This window comes from Mastomys coucha, unplaced genomic scaffold (genome assembly GCF_008632895.1).
Source record: "Mastomys coucha isolate ucsf_1 unplaced genomic scaffold, UCSF_Mcou_1 pScaffold21, whole genome shotgun sequence".
Lineage (NCBI taxonomy): Eukaryota > Metazoa > Chordata > Mammalia > Rodentia > Muridae > Mastomys > Mastomys coucha.
The window spans coordinates 132289320-132305874 of NW_022196904.1; the positions used below are offsets into that span (position 1 = coordinate 132289320).

At 45.8% G+C, this 16555-nt stretch overlaps 1 long non-coding RNA gene across 1 annotated transcript in view; it reads right to left on the reverse strand.

The window, feature by feature from the left end:
• Positions 1–2341: 2341 nt before the first annotated feature.
• Positions 2342–16555, reverse strand: part of LOC116103254 — a 14999-nt gene continuing 785 nt past the window's right edge. Inside the window, exons 2-3 of the long non-coding RNA XR_004123442.1 lie at positions 6504–6801; positions 2342–4257 (exon numbers count right to left, since the gene is read on the reverse strand). This is a non-coding gene — a long non-coding RNA (uncharacterized LOC116103254). The remainder of the gene's footprint in view (positions 4258–6503; positions 6802–16555) is intronic.

Sequence of the window (16555 nt, forward strand, 5' to 3'; positions counted from 1 at the left end):
AATTTGCCAGCTCACTGTGACAGGTGCCAAGCCCTTCAAGAAAGTATGTGTGTGTTTCTCTGTGTATGTATGTATGTATGTATGTATGTATGTATGTATGTGCATGTGTGTGTCTGTATGTGTGTCTGTGTTTGTCTGTGTCTCTCTGCCTGTGTCTGTCTTTGTCTTTCTGTCTCTGTCTCTGTCTCTCTGTCTGTCTCTCTGTCTCACTCTTTCTCTCTATGTACGTCTGTGTTCCTAAATGTAATGGTAACTAAGCATTTAGAATTAAAGTAAATTGTAAACACACATGTTAGTTTAGCAAATTCAGCAGTCACCTCCAAATATGGAGGGCGTACTCCCATGGAGCTGCAATCCATCACTGTCACATCTGCTATGTTCATAATAACTCTCTAGTCACATTGAAAACATAACCCAAATTCAGTTTTCCCATGTCCCCAGATGGCTCTCGCTGCTGATTTTCTCAAGCCTAGACCCAACCAAGCTGCACCGTGAACACGCCTCCTCTGTCTAACATCTACTTCCGTTTCTTTTCTCACCCACCCTCAAAACCTGTCCCCTCAACACTGCCCTGTTGCAGGAGGCTTGCTCAGCAGCTGCTTCCTGGGTGCTCTCCCCAGTATTCTCTTCTTTCTGTTTCCTGTCACAGGGTGAGAGTGGGGACTCCCCTGATGAGACTCCATGCTCCTCAGAGCTCAAGCCCAGGCACAAGGTTTCTGCTGAAGTCACCAGGGGTCAGCTACACATTTCCCTTTCCTGTGTGAATGTTTATTCTTCTTTTCACCTCTGTTAGCTATTTCTCTTAGTGTCGTGACTATGTGCTTGAGAAAAAGCAAGAAGAAAAGAAGGGTTTGTTCTGGTTCGTTGATTAAGATGGCAGAGTCTGTTAAGATGGTGGATGAGTGGTGTCAGGGAAGGTGTCACACTGGCTCCACCGCAGTGGGCAAGTAGCAGCTACTTGCTCTATCTTCATGGACCAGGACGCAGGGACAACACAGGAAGCAGCAGCTTATAAATCTCACAGCCTGCCCCTCTCCAGAGGTGGCCCTAGGCATTAGATCCCCCAGAGCTGTAGTTATGGTAGTTGTGAGATGCCCTACCTGGGTGCTGGGAACTGAACTCAGGTACTGTGTAGACATGTATGTGTGTATGTATGTTGCTGTGTGTGCATATACGTATGTATATGTGTACATGTGTGCATGTATTATGTAAGAGCTGCAAGTGCTCTTAACCACTGAGCCTCATTTTATCTATTTTGAGTCAACTTTTCCATTTACATTTTTTCTAGCAATATTTTGATTTGGTTGATATCATCAACTTTCATGGCCTGAAATCTGGCTTGAACACCATATTTTGAGACAATTATAGATTCCCAAGAAGTACACAGGAAGTCTTGGTTCATTATTCCAAGCAGACATCTTGCATAAATACCATGATAGCAAGAAGAATCAGCACTTGTTTAATGCATATAGATGACTCAGACTTCAGCAGATTCACCTGCACTCATGGGTGTATGTGTGTGCGTGTATGTATATGTGCATATGTGTGTTATGTGTACATGGATGTGTATATGTGTGTGTACTGTGTATGCATGCATGTTTGTTGCTGTGTGTGCATATATGTATGTATATGTGTACATGTGTGCATGTATTATGTATGTATATGTGTATGTGTGTGCTGTGTATATGCATAGATGTGTATATATGTGTATGCATAGATGTATATGGGTGTTCATATATATGTGTATGCTGTGTGTGTGCATGTATGTGTGTATGTGTACGTGTGTATGTGTTCTGTGTGTGTATCCATGGGTATGTAGATGAGTATGCTGTGTGTGTGCGCATGTATATGGGTATGTCTGTGTGTTGTGTGTGTATCTATGGATGTGTATATGTATATGCTGTGTATGCATGAATGTGTGTATGTGTGTGTGCTATGTGTGTATGCATGTATGTGTGTGCTGTGTGTGTATGTATATATGTATATGTGTATATGTGCATGTATGTGTGTGTGCACACACATACAAATGTGTTTATCCCTGATGTTTCCCAAATAAAGCCACAGCTCCTACCTCCCATACATAACCACTGATCTGCTCCTCATCTCTACATTCTCCATCATCCTTTGGAAAGGACTGACACAGGGTCTTCTATAGCCCAGGCTGGCCTTGAACTCCTTCTGTAGTTGAGGATGACTTTGAACTGATCCTCTTGCCTCTACCCACAAAGTTCTGGGATAGCGGCTGTACCCAATTTACCTAGCCATTAATCTTTTAAGGCACATTTTCACCTATTACACATGGGGTTATCATGAAAAAAAAGAGACTGTTTTTTAAAGGTAATAGAGGAAGATATTATTTTGTTTACTTAAAATATATGTATACTTATGCACATACATATAAAACAATAACCATTAAAAAAGAGGTCATGAATTTGAGGAGGACTGGGATAGGGTGCGGGAGGAGCTGGAGCTGGAGAAGTAAAAATGATGTAGATACAATAGTCATGTACGGCATTGTCAACAAAACATAGATGTTATGGGCTCATACATACAATCCTAGCGCCCATGAGGCTGAGGCAGAAGAGTTCCTATGAATTGAAGACCAACATGACTACATACTAGGTCCAAGGGAAATCTGGGCTATAGGGTAAGCCTCTGGTTGGCAGAGATGGTGCAAAGAGGGAGTGAGAGGAGAGCCTGACTCTCCATGTGTGCATCTGAGTGGATACGGAGTTTCATTTCTTTGGGACAAATGTCGAGACTGCAGTTGCTAGCTGTGGGCAGCTGCTTATTTCGAGTCAGTCTGAAGAAACCGCTAGTTCTATTCAACCTGGCATCACTCTGTCCCCTTGTCCTTCTCCAGTGCTGTCTGCGGGTTTTGTGATCTGTTTTGCTAGACTTTTCATCTTCTCAAAGAAGCCCTTGGCTGGGCCTCTCACAGCTCCCTAGTCCATGCAATCTCTGCTCAGTGCTCTTGTGCCCTTCCTTCAACACTGTCTCTTGGTTCTCACTCAGTACTACAGCTGCTTCTTCAGGGCAAGGTTCAGCTCATTCACATCCAGCTCACCAATGATACAGCAACCAGCCAAATAAACAACCACAAAAACCGCCACAACAAAAACATCTAGAGTCTGATTTGTGTTGGCCAACCACTCCTGGGCATGGGGCTTCCCCTGGAGTGTGGCTGATATGGTGACACTCCGTGGGAGAAGACTAATTTTCTCTTTTTCAGCCCTATCAATTGTTAATAGCTTCTAGGTTAGGTATGACACTTTGGTGTACTTCCCCCTTCTCAGTGCTGGGATAATGTCTAGTTCAAACCTGTGTGGATCTTGTGTGTGCTGTCACACAGTGTCTTTGAGTCCATATGTGACTCCATCTTCTGTCTGGAAAACTCTGTTTCTACCACCTCTGGATCTTAAAAATCCTTCAGTCACCTCTTCTGCATATAACCCTAGCCTTGTGTGGTGGCGATTAAGGACATCCCATTTAGGGCTGAGAGACTATGACATAAATACAGACCTTGACATCCCAATTGTTAAATGTTAAGTTTCCACTAAGGCCGAATATCAAGCCAAGAGTTATCCCTCAAAGGGAAGATGGTTGTCTATAGATGATCATAGGGTCCGCTCCAGTATCCCACGAGTCTCCACTGTGATTCACCTATAAGGACCTGCCAAAGACTCCCAACAGCATCCCTATCTGCCAATGCCACCTTAAGTCACCATCAAGAGGGCTGCATCATATGATCCAAGTGACAGAGCCAATGGCACAGCAGCTGGGCCCCACTCAAAACTAGCAGCTTTCTGAGTTTATTTGGTGTATAGGGATGGAGTAACACACCCAAGTACGGACCTTTCTGCCACCAAAGTCCAAAATGCTTTACTAACACGTCCAAAGTGCCTGCCATTTCCCTAGTCCTATCAATATGTCATCGATGTAATGGGCCAGTGTGATATACCTTGTATATCAGGTTCCCTGCAAACTAAACTATGACACAGGGCTCGAGAGTTAATATACCCTTGAGGTAAAGGTATACTGCTAGCCTTGCCAGCTGAAAGCAAATTGTTTCTGGCCGTCCATGTAGACAGGTTTCAAGAAAAAAGAACTTGCCAGACCAATAGCTGCATAGCAGGTGCCCGGAGATATATTAATCCGCTCAAATGAGGACACTGTATCTGTAGTTGCAGTCACGACTTGATGAAGTTTGCCATAGTCAACTGTCATTCACCATGATCCAGCTGTCTTCTGCACAGGCTAGAAGGGAGAATTAAAGGGACATGTAGGTGTAACCAACACCCTTGCATCTTTCTAATTTTTTCAGATTTATTTATGTATCGTATCACATTGTTTATAGTGTTTTGCCTGCATGTCTGACTGTGCGCCACATGTGTGCCTGGTACCCACGTGGAAAGGGCATTAGATCTCCTGGAACTGGAGTTACAGACAGTTGTGAGCTGTAATATGGCTGCTGGGAATTGAACTAGGGTCCTCTAGAAGAGTGCTCTTAACTTCCATGTCATCTCTCTAGTACCTCTCATTTAAAAAAAAAAATGTGTATGGTGTTTTGCCTACAAGTGTGTCTATGAACCACAGGTGTGTAGTGAGTGCCCTTGGAGGACAGAAGGGGGTATGAGATCTCCTAAAAGTGGAATTATGGATACCCATAAGCCACCAAGTAGGTGCTGTGATTCAAACCTGAGTCCTATGCTGGAGCAGCTAAGTTCCATTAGCCCCTGAGCCATTTTCCCACCCCACTCCATCCCCAGCATCTTGCAAAGCCTTAGAGGTGGCACTAATTTCTATAATCCCTCCAGGGGATTTTCTTTTCTGGTTCACTATTTTCCTTAGTAGAGGCAACTAATGGCTTCCTTTGGGCCTTTCAGACCATGATAGCTCTCATTCTACACAACTGACAACCAATGTTGGGATTCTGCCAACCTCTAAGTATATGTGTCCCAGTGATACACTCTTGGACTGGGGTGAGTTCCTGGGCCCAATGGACCCACTATGAGTCAGACGTCAGTGGAAACCCCATTAATCACCTGACTTCTCTAACCTCCTACTTAACTGGAGGGCCACAATGCTCTCTAGGTGGTCCCCAAGAATCAGGGTCAATTCAGAGCCAGTGTCTAGTAAGCCATACAAATTCTGTTTTTTGTTTTGTTTGTTTTGTTTTGTTTTTCCTTTTCCTGGATGTACAGTTACCCTAATCAAACCTCATGAGTTCTTTTGGGAAAAGACCGATTCGCTTGATTGACTGTAAAACTTTTGTTTGTTTGGTTGGTTGGCTTTTGAGAAAAGGTTTCTTTGTGTAGCCCTGGCTGTTCTAAAACTCTGTAGACCAGGCTGGCTTTGAACTCATATAGAGATCCACCTGCCTCTGCTTCTGGGTGCTGGGATTTAAAGGTTTGTATCACTACCACCCATCATAAAACTTTTTGGAAGTGTGACACCGTTGTCAGGGAGTTCTGTGTCTATAAGCTGACTTGTGTGGGAACTGGTTGAGGAACTGAGATTCTCTGTTGCTACAATTCAAAGTAAACTTTTAAAATCTTTGTATTTATCTTATGTGTATGGATGTTATCCCTGCATGCACATCTGTGCACCACTTGCATGCCTGGTGCCTGCAGAAGTCAAAAGAGGACACTGGAACCAGTAGTACTATAGCCATTTTAGACTGTTGTGAACTGCTATGTGGGTAGGGGGAATTGAATCCTGGGCCCTCTAGAAGAGCAGCCATTGCTCTTAAACACTGAGCTGGCCCTCCAGTCTCACAAGGTAATATTTCATTTGCTCTGTTTAGTGAGCTCTCCCACCCATCTACTATACTTTTGGGGACAAACACACCACTGAACTACCCGAGTTGGATCATTTATGGACACCATTTAGTCTCTGATGTCCATTAGCATAGCATGTTGGGGGAAAGGAGGATGAAGATTAACATATAGAAGAGACCAATGCTAACGGAAGACTGGAAACGTAACAAGGGACACATACCAGGGACAGAGCACACCTGAGTAAAGCTCCTGCCCTTTATGCTCCAAATGTGGAACAAGTACATGACCCACAGAGGCTCATGACTGTTCTGACTCAGTGCCATCAGAGCTTCTAGCCTTTTCCACATCCATTCTTGGAAGGAAGGGCCATCCTCTTTCCTTTTATTTTAATTTTTAAGATACATTTATTTATTTAATTTGCTTATTTATTTATATGCTTGTGAGTATGTATGCGTGTGTATGTGTGAACTCACTGTACAGTTCTTGAACACATAAGATGGATTGGTAATGCTGTCTCTACACTATCATAGTAGTGATGAATTGGAGATGAATCGGAGAGTCAGGTCAGACACCATCAAACCCACTAGAGAAATTCATCTTTAGAGTTCTGCCTCTCTAGAACCTGCTACTGGTACCTCACTCTGGGTGAAATAGGGTTCTTTAGAGGCAGAACTAATAGAAGAAGTGTGCGTTATAAAGGTTGGATTTATTAGATTGACTTACACAAGACTAAAGAGGCTGTTTAGTCCAAAAAGCTGATCACTTCAGCAGTCTCAATGTGGTGCTGAAGGCCTGGAAAATTCCTGAAGAGTCACTGGTGTTTTGTTCTTGTTAGAGAAGGCTGAAGAAACTTCAGTCTGACGTCAGAAGAGGACAGTGGCAGCAGACGGACACACGGGCTCCAGACCTAGGGAAGGCAGGCAGCCAACACTGCTTTTTCTTTAGACTGGGCCACCTAAAGTATTAGGTCACCTGCTGGAAGGTGCTCACTCCTGCCCAGGTTAGACAGCTCTGGAAACACCTGTGAGAAATAAAATCTGGTAGTTCATTTCCAAATGAGCCCTGAGCAAGCCTATGCCCAGTTACCAACAGAAAACCCCAGACCCTTGCTAACACTGACTAGTCTAGCTAGTCCCTCCTCAGGACCCAATATATCCAAACTCTCCTAAGCTAACCCATACACACAATCTAAGAATTTAAAGCAGACAACAGCTAACCACCAAGTTTCTCTGAAAGATGTCTCATCTGATAAGCATTAAAATAAACAGGATGTACGACATAGAATGAGCCCATGGAAGGTTTTGATCTGCGAGAGTATGTGAAAGGGCCGATCCTGCAGATCCTAAGCTACAGGATTTCCATGACACAGGGCAACAACAGGAGATCCAAGAGGAGTTCCCATGAGAACACAGTATTGATTAGTGTAGCAGAAGCCAGAAACCTTGAACTAGACCAATGACTCACTGCAGTGAATATTTGGAAGAAAAAGATGTGTAGACAAAAGCGTACGTTGTGGGACACGCTGACACACTACAGCTTCCACAGCAAGATCTTTTTTTAAAAAAAAATTCTATCTTATTTTCTTTACTTTTTGCAGGGAGGTTGCAAGAGCAGAGGGTGGATATGAAGGAACAGGGAGATGAGTGGGACTGGGGTGAATGATGTGAAATTCACAAAGAATCAACTACCGATTTCTTTGTAAAACACTAATGTGTCAGGACGGGAAGTCAATTCAAACGAATTATAACATAAGCTATCTTGGCATGTCAAAACATCTCTTCCAGGGGAAGATAAGTCATTGCACAGCCTCTATTCATATTCCTTACTTAGGTGTGTTGCTTGAGCATTTACTAGGCTATGCTAATGGCCCCTAGATTTGTGTGGGACACAAAACAGGCGAGGCTTCCCAAAAGGTTTAGAGGTTCTCCCATGAGGATTCTACGCTGGTATTGCAGTGACAGAGGCTTTGGCTTGAGCCCACAAGGAAATAGCTGCAGACTGTCCTGCTAGATTGTGGAGTGAGGCCCTGCCCTTATTTGCAGACACCGCTTCCCTAATGAGAGTCTGATCTTGACTGCTACTGGGTATTCACAGGGACATGTCTCACGTTACTGTGCATCCTGAGCTGTCCATCATGAACTAGTTTTATGTCAACTTGACACAGGCTAGAGTCATTTTGGAAGAGGGAACATCAATTAAGAAAATACCCCCAACAGACTGGCCCATAAAAAAGCCTGTGATATATCATTCTCTTGACTGATGGTTGATGTAAGTGGATTCATCCCACAGGTGGCAGTGCCACTCTTGGGTGGATGGTCCTAGATGGTATAAGAAAGAAGGATGAGCAAGCCAGTGAGCAGCACTCCTCCATGGCTTCTGCTTCAGTTCTTGCCTCAAGGTTCCTGCCCTGTTTGAGTTTCTGCCCTGATTCCTCTCAGTGATGGGCTGTAATATGGAAATAGATGCAAGATGAAATAAACCTCTTTCTACCCAGGTTGTTTTAGTCTTGGTGTTCTATTGCAATTGCAATCCTAAGTAAGACAGCAGAGTTGAACAGGCACACCCCATAATGACAGCTACATTGTTGCTCCTTTTTGAACAACACTCCAGGACAGTGGGGAGGGGACACTCTCGGTGGGCAAAGCCCTGGCCAGTGAATTTGGCTATGCCTTTGGCTTGGGAAGAGAAACAGCCAGACCTGGATTATAAGGCAGTTCTCAGACTATGTCTAGTGGTTTCGATGAACAGTTAGGAACTAAAAATAAACTTTATTAGAAAATGAATGATAATCCATGAGCATGGGAGATCTCTCCATTTTCTGAGATCTTCTTCTATTTCTTTCTTGAGAGACTTGAACTTATTGTCATACACATCTTTCACTTGTTTGGTTAGAGTTACCCCAAGATATTTTATAGTATTTGTAGCTATTGTGAAAGGAGTTGTTTCCCTAATTTCTTTCTCAGCCTGTTTATCCTTTGTATAAACAAAGGCTACTGATTTATTTGAGTTAACTTTATATCCAGCCACTTTGCTGAAGTTGTTTATCAGCTGGAGTTCTTTGGTAGAATTTTGGGTTTGCTTATGTATACTATCATAAGTGGATATCACCCCTCTCCCCTCCCAAAAAGTACAGAAAACCTAAGACACAGTCAACAGAACTCAAAAAGGTCAACAAGCTGAAGTGCTCAAGTGAGGATGCCTCAGTCCCACTTGGAAGGGAAAAGAAAGCAATCACAAGTGGGGAGGGAGGGAGGGATCTAAGATGGAAAGTGGACAGGGGTGGAGGAGAGAGAAGGGAACCTGATCTGGTATTGGGTGAGGGAAAAGGACTGAAGCCCTGAGGGCCAGCAGAAAGAATGGGAAACAGGCAACCTCAGGAGGCAGGAGGTTTGGCGGGGGAACCCTCCAGAATGAACCAAAGACCTGGAAGGTGAGAGACTCTCAGGACTCAAAGAGAGGGACCTTAGATGAAATGCCCGACAGTAGGGAAAGGGAACTTATAGAGACCACCTCCAGCAGGAAGACAAGGCATCAAATGAGGGAGGCAACCCATAGTCATAACTCTAACCCATATTTGTTCCTGTCTAAAAGAATTACAGGGATGGAAATGGAGAGGAGCCTGAGGAAAAGAAGGTCCAGTGACAGGCCCAAAGAGGGATTCAGCTCAAGGGGAGGTCCCAAGGCTTGACACTATTACTGAGGCTATGGAGCGCTCACAAAAAGGGACCTATCATGACTGCACTCCAGAAGACCCAACAAGCAGCTGAAAGAGGCAGAGGCAGATAGCTGAACCCAAGCAATGGACAGAAGCAGCTGACCCCTGTTGTTGAATTAGGGAAAGACTGAAAGAAGCTGAGAGGGCAACTCTGTAGGAGGACCAGCAGTCTCAGTTAACCTGGACCCTAGAGATCTCTCAGATACTAGAACACCAACCAGGCAGCATACACCAGCTGATATGAGGCCACCAACACACATACAACAGAGGACTGCTGGGTCGGTGTTCATTCAGAGATGATGTACCTAACCCTCAAGGGACTGGAGGCCCCAGGGAGTTTAGAGGTCAGGTGGGGTGGGGGATGGGGACATCCACATGGAAACAGGGGTGTGGCGAGGAGGTATGGGATGTGGAGCAGTACAAGGGTGCGAGGGTGGTTTAAAATATGGAGTGTAAAATAAATACATAAATTAATTAATTAGAAAAAACAAACAAAAAAGAAAATGAATAGCAAATAAATTTGGGAGAGAGATGCAAACAAGGAACTGAGATGCAGCTCAGCTGCTGTTGCAGTGCACGTTCTGTTGTTGTGATAAACACTATGACCAAAAGCAACTCACAGAAGAGAGGGTTTATTTTGGCTTACAGTTCCAAAGGGATAAGAGTCCATCATAGCAGGAAGGCATAGCAACAAGTAGAAGACATGGAGAGCTCCCGTCTTTAACCTCGGAGAGGTCAGATCCTTAACTGTAAGCACATGAAGACAGAGTGAGTTGGAAGCAGAGCAAGGCTATAAATCCTCAAAGCCTATCTGCCCCCTCCAGCAAGGCTGCACCTTCTAAATCTCCCAAAGAGCACCACCAACTGGGGACAAAGTGTTCAAATACCAGTGCCTATAAAGGACATTTCAAACTACTACAGCTAATCCAGCTAGCCAGCGAGCCCCAGGGACATGCCCACATCCATTTCTGCTTCTTCAGCACTGGGGATTATATGCAGACACCAGCATACCAGGCCTTTTTTTAAAAAAAAAAAAATGGGGGTTATGAGGATTGAATTCAAGACTTCATGCTTTAAAAGCGAATACTACCATTTGAGCTTTCTCCCCAGCCCTAGACTGCTTACTCAAAAACAACAGAAATTTGTCTCTTGGGCTTCTAAAGGATGAGAAGTTGAAGATCAGCTTGTCTGAGGAAGACCTGTTCCTCCTAGATGGTACCTCCTTGCTGTACCCTAGCAAGGAGGGAAGAGTAGACACATCCCTCACTATAAGAACGTGGATCCCATTTGTTAGGACTCTGCCCTCCTAAACGAGTCGCCTCCCCAAAGCCCATCTTTGTACCATTGTGTTTGCGTTCAAACACTTCAACCTCAGGGATACTGCATTGTCTCTAGGAAAGGAACAGACTTGCCAACAAATAAAGCATGGCGCAAGGGTACATCCATGTGACTCAAATCTGCGTCTCTGTCACTCTGAAGCAGCTGGCTCGAAGATAAGGTACAACACCAACTGGGTGGCTGATAGAGCCGAAGCAGGATTCTCCAGAAGCCTGAATGTTCTCTGCCTCAGTGTTCACCGTCCAGCACTGTTTCCCCCAAAATCATGAATCGTGGGTCCAGGAATCAAGGGGTGGGCATGGGAATGGAACTACTACCCACAACCCCTAGGGATCCACTAGCAAAATTTCTGCTTCCTGTTTGCATAATGCTATGCTCTGCTGACCTAGAAATCTTGGTTACAGAATGAGGAGCACTTCTGCAAGGAGGTGCAATAAACACTACATTGAATTGGATGTAAAGAAATCTACACTCCTCCTCTACTCCCAGCCAATCTGAGCTTCTCAGGATGAGGAGGAGTTAGGGGTTGGTGGAATACCCGGCCCTGACTACTAGCAGAGATCTGCAGTTCATGGCTCCCTTAGGATGCCCATAGTGTCACCAGGCCCTGGGGTTAAAGTCAATGCTACCATAAGGACTCTCAGGCCAGGGAAAGGTATGGGTTACCTGTCAGGTAAGAGCCAAGACTAGCTGAGGTGCCGAGGGTAAATGGGCTGCAGAATGGGAGGTAGAAAAAGGCATTTCTGGCTGCAAGCTAAGAGCATGTGACTGAGAAAGATTCCGGTGGCCATAGGACTTCCTCTTTTAAGATTGTGTCTGGAGCCATGGCTCAGCAGTTAAAAAGCACTGGCTGCTCTTGCAGAAGTACTGGGGGTTGGTTCACAGTACTTGCATGGCTGCTCACAATTGCCTATAACTCCAGTTCTAGTGGGTCCAACACCCTCTTCTGGCCTCCATAGACACACCACATACATAGTATACATATATATGCAGGCAAACACCCATACACAAAAAAATAAGAAGTTTTAAAAAAATCTCAGACAGTTTTTTTACTGTATATCTCTGGCTGGACCAGAATTTTTTATGTAGACCCAGCTGGCCTGGAATTCACAAAGATCCACCTGCTTCTGCCTTCTGAGTTCTGGGATTAAAACTGTGCACCCCACACCCAGCAAATTAATATTTTTGCTTTAAAAAGGTATCTGGCTGGGCAGTGGTGGCACATGCCTTTAATCCCAGCACTTGGGAGGCAGAGGCAGGCGGATTTCTGAGTTAGACCAGCCTGGACTACAGAGTGAGTTCCAGGGCAGTCAGGGCTATACAGAGAAACCCTGTTTCAAAAAAACAAACAAACAAAACAAAACAAAACAAAAAAAAGGTATCTGTGGGTATATAGTCACATATGAGAACACAGTCCCTGTTTCCTTCATGTTTCTCTCCAAGCTTATTCCTCAATCACATGGCCCATGTGTCATTGAGTCATGGATGTCAGGCAGATAGCAAATATCACCAAGAACCACACATTCTCCTTTGGGGAAAGGTTCAGGGGATATTTGGAATACACCACATGGTTAGCTCGTGTTGTGTACAACCATGGCCTTATAGTCTTTACTGGAAGATAAAGGGAGATTTAAGGAGATGTTGCTAGTCATGTTGACATGGGTGGACTTGGAAGTTTAGGGGGTCCACCTAACTCCAGTGTTGGGCTGTCCAAATAGCTGAGAAAGCACTGCTGAGGTTTCTCTGGAAGATACTGAGCCACAGTGACTTGCAGGCCTGTAGCTCCATCCACACCATGGGCTCTTCCTATCTCACTCAGTACATGTGCAGTCTGGACACTGAGTCAGAGACAGACACAGAGACTAGTCTACCCGACCAGGTGTTGTGTCTGTACCCTGCACCTCCACTCAGCAGTGATTCACAAGTGCATGTGTCCTGATCCACAGCACTGGCTGGCCTTACTATGATCAGCCTTGTGCACAGTGAGTCTTGGCTTAAACTTGGGACAGCAAGCGTTCCCAGACTCCTGGCAGGCTAGAGGAGGTGGATAAGGTCAGGGGCAGACTCCTTGCTGGAGCCCAATCCTACCCCTTACCTAGAGCTCATCCCCTGCCCCTGGACCCTCTGTAGTGGCCTCTCAGCCTGCACATCCTTCCCTCTCTCCCCTCTCAACCCACTCAGCCTCCTCTTGCCCACCTGGACTCCAAACAGCTTCACTCAGACCCATCTTCATCACAGCTCCTCAGTCCCCATCCTGGGTGGCCATGTCCTTTGTGGAGTCTTCTGATTTTCTTCTCTGCCAAAACGCTTGGACCTCTGAGTCTTATTTAATAATTTCCCTCTCTTAATTACTCAGTATTGATCTGGAGAGCAGAGCCCAGTTCCACTACAAAGGATTAATAGCAGGCAGCACTCATGGCTGCTCACTTTCTGTAATGTTCCGTCCTGAACCCAGCCACTCATCCATTAGTCCTGAGGCCTAGCCCCATCCTCTCAGTCACTCACTAGCTCATGAGCACCTCCCCACTTCCTTCTCCCACAGCCTTACACAAGCTGGCTCATGCTTGAGGAAATAGGAAGCAGAAACAGTTAAAGATTCCAGAACTTTCTCTCACCACATCCACCCTTCCTGGCTCTCCCCTGAGTATTCCCAGCTACTTCCTTGCTTTGAAAGACTTGCCTTCAATCCAAACTTTAGGTACTCTGTTGAGAAGACCCACCCGTCTTCCCTCTACAATCTACTCCATCCAGCAGTGGTCTCCCCACCCAGGCCCAGTAAACACCCCCCCTTGACCTATCAGGGTCTAGGCTGGCGGTGAGGAGAGGATCCACTTGACCACCTACACCTTCTTTTCCTAAGCACTGCGCACTTCTTCAGGTCTCATCTAGCAGCCTCTCTGTGGGAACTTCAGATTCCCCTTCAGAGAAGTTAGCCTCCCCTGTGTGACCTCGTCACATGGAAGTTGGCAGGCAATGCTGTCAACAGCAGGCGGTCCCTGGTAGAGTCTAAACAGTAAGAGAAATAGATGAGGAAGAGTCCCTGTGACAAAGCAAAGGTCCCGAGTTCTCAATGTGCCCTTTGTGCTCTCAAGAATATACTCTAAGGAAAGAGGGACTAAGGCTGCATTTGGTGCAGCCTAGCTCTGACCAGAAGGGGCTTGGCTAGGTGGGCATCAGACCCGAGTGAGCCTGGTCACTGCAGAGGGCAGAGATGATTTCTTCAGACTGTTCCCTTCAGCCCCTCTAGCCCCTCCAATCCATGGTGATGGGACAGAGGTAGGAGTCAGACAGAGGTTGCTGGACCTCCCTAGGTTTATATTCCACAGGAACGGAGGCACCAAGAGCATCACAGTCAGCCCTGGTCACTCCCCAGAACCCCTCACTCCTCAGGGGATGGATCTTAACAGGCCACCCTCTCAGAGCTGAGCAAGCACTCCTGGGTAGATGTTGAAGGCAGCCCTGGCCTCACATTAGCAGGCAGCACATTAGCTGGGGTCTTTGCACAGAGTGACACAGAGACCATGAAGACAGGATTAGCCTTGTAGGCTGAAGATCCACCCACAGCCCAGACAGTGGACTATCTGACCCTCTCCCCAGGGGCAGGGCCCCCTCTTTCTGGCTTGGCCCAGATTTCCGGATTCCACTGCCTGCCAGGAGTCCTGAGGTGGAAATAATATAAAGTTCTAATCAGTCCTCTCTGACCCAGAGAACTGTGTGCACTTGGCCAACCTTGGGACTGCACCATCCAAGGGGCAAGGGTCCTACAGTAGGGGCAGCTGCAATGTCCTGCCAGTTATAGTCAGGGTCACTGTTCTCCAGAGGCCAGTCAGGCCTTTTTTTCCCCACAGCTGCAGTGTCTACTCCACCCCCAAGGTATCTAGAATTATTGTTGCTCTCTTCCTCCAACAGCTGGACTAAAGGGGGGTTGGGTCCCTCCACATCCTGGAAAGACTCATCCTGGCTCACATGTGACCTCCACAAGCTCCCAGAGAGTTGAATAGATCTGACATCACAAGGATTCCAGAAGATGCTAAGGTACTCTCCTGGGCATAGCAAGTCTAGGCCTCCCAGTACCAGGCCAGCACCTCACTGCCAACCATTCCATAGACAACTGCAAGCCACAGGCAAGCTCTGAAGCCCTTGGTACTCACAGCCTCCCATACACAGCACTGCTTTGAGCTCCCTTTTCTTCCTTGACTCTGAAGACTTGAGTCTTTTGAAAAACCTCAGAAGTTCGGGATGTTTATTGTCCCCGAAGCAGGAAGGCCTCCCTTCCTGGTGACCTTTTGATTATCTCTGTCCATATGCCAGTCACTGTGGTGGCTCTTCCTAGACCTGTATTACTGCCCTTGTGGGTTTCCCCAACTCCCTGCTGGTTCCCCTTCCACAGAGAGAACATTTGAAAGTATAGAGCTTGACCCTCCGGGTCCCTAGGGCCAGGCTCAGACTCTCTAGCCTTTACTCTCTCTCACTTCCTATGTTGTCTGGTTTGGGGTTTTTGTCCACATGCTGACTAAGTGTCAGACATAGGCTTCACCTCCGTTATGTCTCTGCTTAGCCACTCAGTTAACCACTGATGGGTAGTGGTTACTTTTTCTTTATCCTCTTTGGCACCTCCCAAATTCTCTAACTTGCTGACAGGTCCTCTTATTTCCTGTCCACTCCCTCTCACCCCAGAGCTCTCTTGGTTTGTTAAATGTGATGACCAGAAATGACAAAGGACTCCCTGTTCTAGTTTGGTTTTGGTTGTTATGATAAAACATTATGATCAACAGGCAAACTTAGGGGAAGAAATTATTTACTTGGCTTATACTTCCAAGTCACAGTCTATCATTGAGGCAGAAACCATGAATAATGTTGCTTCCTGCTTTGTTTGCAGACTTATGCTTATACACACCAGGGCAACCTGCTTAGGGAATGGTATTGCCCACAGTGGGATAGGCCCTCCTCCATCAATTAACAATCAAGAGAATCCCTCACAAACATGCCCTCAGACCAATCTGATGATCTAGAAAATCCCTTAATTGAGACATCTTTCTCAGGTGACTCTAGGCTGTGCCGACTCGACAGTTAAAGCTAACTAGGACATTGCCATAAACAGACAACATCCATTTAGAACACTGGGATTCAGACCTCTCAGAGGAAGGAGAGCCTAATGGTGAATGCAGGGGCAATCAGCCCCAAGCATCAGGCACAGTACAGAAGGGCTGGGTCCCTATGGCAGGATCAACTACAGCACTCAAGTATGCTTGACTGTTAATCCCAAGGCACATACCTGTTTCTACTCCTCTTTTCACTGACCATCCATCTGTTGTGGAGGACCACTGAGTTATGTTCTACACACACACACACACACACACACACACACACACACACACACACAATATCTTTTATGCAACCGTAATTCATCTACCATAAAAGCATCCCCATGGCAGATTGGGTCCATGTTCTCTGAAATCAGATGTATGTAGCCAAAACCCCAAAGATGTGATAAGAGCACCACCTTCCTCCAGCTCCAGGCAAGGGCAAGCTCCCTTCTACCTCTAAAACTCTACCACTATTAGTTTACATCACTTTTGAGATAGGGTCTCTCTATGAAGTCTTACTATTCTAAAACTCTCTGTGTAGACAATGCTGGCTGGCCTTGAACTCACAGAACCTGTCTGCCTCTGCCTCCTGAGTGCTGGAATCAAATGAATGCATACACTTTTTTTTTTTTTTT